Here is a 6000-nt window from a genome sequence, read left to right as displayed (position 1 = left end):
ACTTGCACTCCCTTTAAAAAGAGCCAACGTAAAGTATTGGGGGCAAATACTAAACGGACCTAACCTGAAAGCATGGTCAGAGCTTCAAGAGTTGACAAACAACACACTATCTAAATTTAAATATTACCAAATCTTAAGCTGGTCTAAGACTTTACCCAATGTTAACAACGGAAACGAAAAAGTGGAAAATGAAATTGTTAAAACAACACCAATACCAAAAGAAGTAGCTAAATGGTATTGGGCCCTGATAAAGGCCAACGACACAAACCTCAATATAGAAACACAAATTTGGGGAAAAGATATACTAACAGCGTACCTAGACCTAATTTGGGAAAAATCCGTGGGGAAATGCTGGTCTACTCTGAAATCCGCAGCCTTGAAAAGGAACCATCTGTACACCATTCACCGGGCATACTGGACACCAAGAAAGCTCTCCAAGTTTAAGAACGCAGGAATAAAGAAATGCCCAAAATGTGGAGAAGAAAGAGCAGACGACATCCACATGTTCAAAAATTGCCCCCAGTTGAAAGAATTTTGGGGCGAAGTTGGTAAGACCCTGAGCATTATCCTGACCAAGCAACTAACTGTAAGTACCACCCTTACCCTTTTTGGGATTGAAGACTCAGGAAACGAAGGGGGGCTCACAAAAGGGCAAGAAAATCTCCTTTTTGTATTGATAGTTCTTGCAAGGAGGGAAATTTGTATTAAATGGATAGGGTCTTCTAGCCCAACCCATGCAGATTTGTTGAACTCGGCCATAAGAATGAACAAACTTGACAGGAAGGGAAACGCAAGTAAGAGATTTAAGTTCTGGGAAAGTTTCGAAAGTTTCTTAAACCCCAAATAAGATCAAAATACAAGTCCTATGATTAACGCGATACATCTTCTGGTGGACAAGTATGGTACTTGTTGAGTAGTCAAGTTGACTAGCTCCCCTCGCTCCAAAATCAGAGGTAATGGTATGTAACGGGCAAAGGAAACTCCTCCTAAAAAATCATCAAGAGGATGATAAAAACTCCCCAGACAAGAGAGACCGAGGGGCAGTGTCGGAAAGAAACTAGAGGCAGATACCTGATACTCCGTATTCATACAGATATCGCAATATGAGGATACATTTTTTTTTTTTTTTAAACCATTCTGCACAGTTAAGTCATCCTTGTCTAATGGAAGTGGGTCTTCCGATGGTCTGTCATCTGTCTCCTCCCATTTTTCGCATTAAGCATCCACACTGGTGAGCAGGTATCTAAAAGTTTATAAATATCTTGCACTAGATACATGAGAGAAGGTTCTCATGAGAACCTTTGCAGGACTATTTGATTAGCTGATGTCAGTGTCCCATTTTGTGGACAAAGGGCTAGTCTAAAGCAATGAAACATTTCTATCAGTAAGTCTTGATGAAACCATGCAAAACAATACCTTCAGTAAGCTTAACATTACTAATACTCTAGACATTATAAAATATAGTGAAAACGTTTAGAGAAATAAGGAGGTCATATGATGTAAGGAAGCAAAGAAATACAATGTTTTAAAGTGATGAACAATTTTGCAGTCAGATGATTAGGTCAGCAGTTCTATCAAAATCCAAAGATACACCCTACAAATTGGTTTCAGGTCTGGGAGAAGGGGGAAGTAAAAAATAGTAAGTATATTCAGAAAAATCCGACTAGACCTATATTGCTTTCATATAGGCCGACGACAGCTCTCTGAGGCTATCCCTACTGGTTATAACAATTTCTATGTCTATTTATTTTTTATTTGATTATTTATAATTTTCTTTTCATAATGTCAACATACAAAAAAGTTAAAATACACATTTTTTAAAAGTTTTTCGTCCACATTATTTCAAATATACAGCAATTTTATCTGTTATAACAAATTAACATTAATGTTTTTATTTCTTACCAACAATAATACCTATATCATCACCAACATCAACCGACTTTATTTCGCACTTAAAAAAATGCATATAAGTACACATAAAAAGACATTTCATTAAATTTAAAAGCCAAATATAAAATAAGTGCAATGCAAGAACCAGGGAAATGTTACCCTTCAGGTTAAAATAGAATCAAATAGCAGCGATCATAAGTATTAAAAACAAGTACATTGATTGAAGCAATGGTCTTAAACTGCAAGAGGTGTTATACTAAAAACCTTACGGGTTCTCAAGACAGCCAATAAAAAATAAGCCATTGCATATCAAACCAGTGGAGTTTCTAATTGATAAAATAGAGAGAGAGCTGGGGCTATAGCACCCAAGAAGAATTTATTTAAAAGTGGGACAATAAAAATCTTCCTCTCTACTATATACAAAGTACAGACAAATAGGAAATTTATTGTCGATTGGGTCAGCTTATTATTACACAGACAGGACAGTAAATTGCTTATGGAGAATACATTATTTAGATAGCACAACATTAACGGAACGAGATTTAATCAAAACCTGATCAGAATGAAACGAACCCTAGATAAGAATGAAAATGTTTCGGTGTCTGCGGTATACTTTCGTAAAACTTTACAGATTGTTTCTCTGAATGACTATCCCACCTGTCATGACTAGCTTTTATTAAGAAAATGTCTTCAATCTAGATTTGGTAAAATGTTCACAAAGGGTTGGGATGTCATAGAAGAAAGCAAGTCCCAGAGAAGTTAAGGTTTGTCTAAAATACTAGCCAGGTGATTTTATGAGCATGGTCCAGGTTCAGGATATCTTTCAAGAGTTTCTGGTTCAAACCCACAGTGCCCCTTTTCCATACTGATAACCAAAGAGAAAGAGGCGCTAATTTAATCCCATCAGTAATGAAGGGCATACTGACTTCTTTATGCACAGCAAAATGATTACATGCTAGTGGGACTGACAACAACCTTTTGATAAATGTATCTTCTAAAACTTGGAGTGCTGTCATGTTAGTTATCCCCCAGATTGCTGCCCCACATATGGCCATTGATAATGCTTCAGCCAAATACATTTTAGAAATTTCTATTGTCGGCTTACAGCCTAATTTTTGGAGAAATCTAAGTATAGCAGCAATACTTTGGGCCATTAAGTTAGCTTGACTTTGTAACATCTCCTTCTAATTTAGTTTATAGTCAAAAACAACCCCATAATAGTTAAAATATTGTACTTGCTCTATTTTTCCCCCTCTGGATGATATCTCATCATCTTCTTTTTATCACCATCCATAGCCATGATATCAGTTTTGGCTTTGTTTACATGTAGGTCCAAATCGTGCATGAATGCTCTGTAGTGTATGATGAGATTTTGAAGTGCCTGAGGAATCCTCGCCAATAGAACTGCATTGTGTACATGGAGGTGGATAGGGAGGGGAGGCATCAATACTTGTGGAGTGTCTTCCGAGATATTATTCAGAGAGTCATTTAATTTGTTGGTGTACAGGGCGAACAAGAAAGGGGTCAAAACGCACCCTTATCTGATGCCCCTTTCAATTTTAACTTGGTTTGTGCATTCGCCGTGCCTCCCACAGCGTACCATGGCAGTGGAGTCCAAATAAAGATCTCTTATAAAATTGATAATTGCGTCGTCCACTCCCATGTCCTTCAAAATAAACCAGAGTTTGCTATGTGCCACGCAATTGAAAGCCTTAGAAAGGTCCATGGAAGCCATATATATTTAGGCCTTTTTACCATAGTGTACTTTCCTAACATAAATGTCAAAATAAGACACTGATAATACCTATATCATTTCATTTTGATTACATATCTCCCAATTGTTGACCACACGTGCATACTAACCTATCACACCATCAAACATTCCCACTCTTTCATCATATGCATTCCATACCCTGCCTAGGTCACATACACGTAAAAAGTCACAGAAGAGACAAATCAAAGACAGCCTCTGTGGCTGTGTTGTAGGTTGGGTAACAAATATCTAGGTCGCATACTAACCTATCACACCATCATACATTCCCACTCTCTCATCATATGCATTCCATACCCTGCCTAGGTCACATACATGCACAAGGTCACGGAAGAGACAAATCAAAGACAGTCTCCCTTGCTGCGTTGTAGGTTGGGTATCAAACATCTAGCTTAACGCACGTTTTGGTGACAATTATCGCTTTGAAGGCACCTTCTTCAGGGCCACAAATATAGAATATAAAGGTGAGTGGTTGGGGAATAACATAATTATATGGCTTTAATTTCTTCTAGATCCAAAGGAGTACCATGAAACGCTATTACTCTTGTATGCCTCCAATATAGTTTCAAGAATTAAACAGGCTGGTGCCTGCTTAGTCAGCCCTCACAATTCATTCTTCAGTGGATTCCAAACCAGGCCCTTTATGATGCCATACTAAGACAACGAGTAAAGGATCCTATGTAATATATGATCAAAATGTGCTTTCCATCTCATCAACCTTGGTTTCAAAGTCCAGTTGAAAAGTAGCTGCAGGTTCCAAGCGTAAAAGCATGGAAGTCAGGAATGAGCAGCTTTATCACCAACACTGCTGCAGCAATTCCCCCTCTGTGCTGAGAGGCTTTGAAACCCATTGTTCATGACGAGCTGAGCTCGTCATAAGCACAGCTCCACTGTGCCTCATGACGGGCTGAGCTCGTCATGAGCATCGAAGGGGTTAAGAAGACCAGGGCCTGGAAGGACTGGAACCCTGACCACCAGATTCAGGAAACTAGTGCCAGGGTGGCCAGGGCTAAGGGGGCAGGACCGAAAGGAGGACAAGGATCACCAAATCACCTAAAAAAGGAGGATTCGAAACAGGACCAAGAGGAGGCCCAAGATCAGAAGGCATAGGAGGAAGACGACTGGTAAGAGCAGGAGCCCGATATGATTCTAGACCACATGTATTAGGATATCCCTGTTATACACAATTCTTATGCTGTTAACTTCAATTTTTTAGCTCATTTATAGAACTGATGGTAAGTATTTTCTGAAAGCTGAGCATGAAAAGTGAATAAAACGTCAGAATGTTTAAGCTCTAAGCTCTCAGCAATATCAGGCACCGACTGGTGGTGGAACAATGGTCTGAGGGTGAATGAGAGGACAGAGTGGCTGAAACTTGTCAGAGTGGTCTAAAGATAGAAGAGTGAAAGGGATTGTGGTTTATGAATAATGACAGAATTAGTTTGAGAAACTCAAATAGCTGAAGTCAGCAAAAGTGGTTAATGGATAACAAAAGGGGTGGGTCAAAGGGCCATGGCAATCATCAAAAGAGGGCTTAGGTTAATAAAATTGTTCCGAAAATAGTAGAGGGAGACAGAAAGGCTGCAGGTAGATGAGCTCAGATGTCTCACAGAGGGACTCTGAGTAACAAAAGCCTCTGATGGGCAGCTGTTTTAGCACTGAGTGCCAAGGCAAGCAGTGCTAGTTGTTGTACCAGATGAGTGGTCTGTCAAAATCTGAGGGCATGGTGAAGGTACATACTAAGCAGAAATGTTTGGAGGTCAAGCTAAGAGGCTTTGAGTTTCAAGTCCAATAGAGTAGGTAGTGAAACTCTTGGCTGTCAGAGGATTTTAAAGATGGATTTGGGGGTGTTAGGGCTGCAGGATGGGTCAGAAGGGCTATGAGGCCAGTAGAGATCCTTGAGAAGTGGTCTGGGGATGACAGATTGGCTTGTATGAACAATAGACTTTGCCTGAATGAATTTGTAGTGGCACAAACATTTTAACTAATCTACACATTAGCTAGTAAAACAATGTAGATCAGTCAATCAATGACTATGTCCATACTTCACATGAGGGACAATACATCTTAGGAGAACTCATAGAGATGAGAGCGGGCTCTGTAGGGGGTGTAGTGCTTCACTGAGATTTATAAATAAGATTGCAAAACGGTAAATGTATTCCTATTTGAACTTTGCAGTGTTTCGTTTTGATGTGAGATTAGATTAACCTCTTTTTACAAAGCAGGCACAGAACTGAACAATTACATTGTTGTGTCTTTTGGTTTACTATTGAGTTCTGAGCTCTTGTGCGCAATCACCAAGAACATGATACATGTCTGAAAATGCAACTCTATGTCTC

The sequence above is a fragment of the Lissotriton vulgaris genome, chromosome 11 (assembly GCF_964263255.1).
Source record: "Lissotriton vulgaris chromosome 11, aLisVul1.2, whole genome shotgun sequence".
Taxonomy (NCBI): Eukaryota; Metazoa; Chordata; class Amphibia; order Caudata; family Salamandridae; genus Lissotriton; species Lissotriton vulgaris.
The sequence above is the reverse complement of the archived record's forward strand: the minus strand, read 5'-3'. Positions refer to the sequence as shown.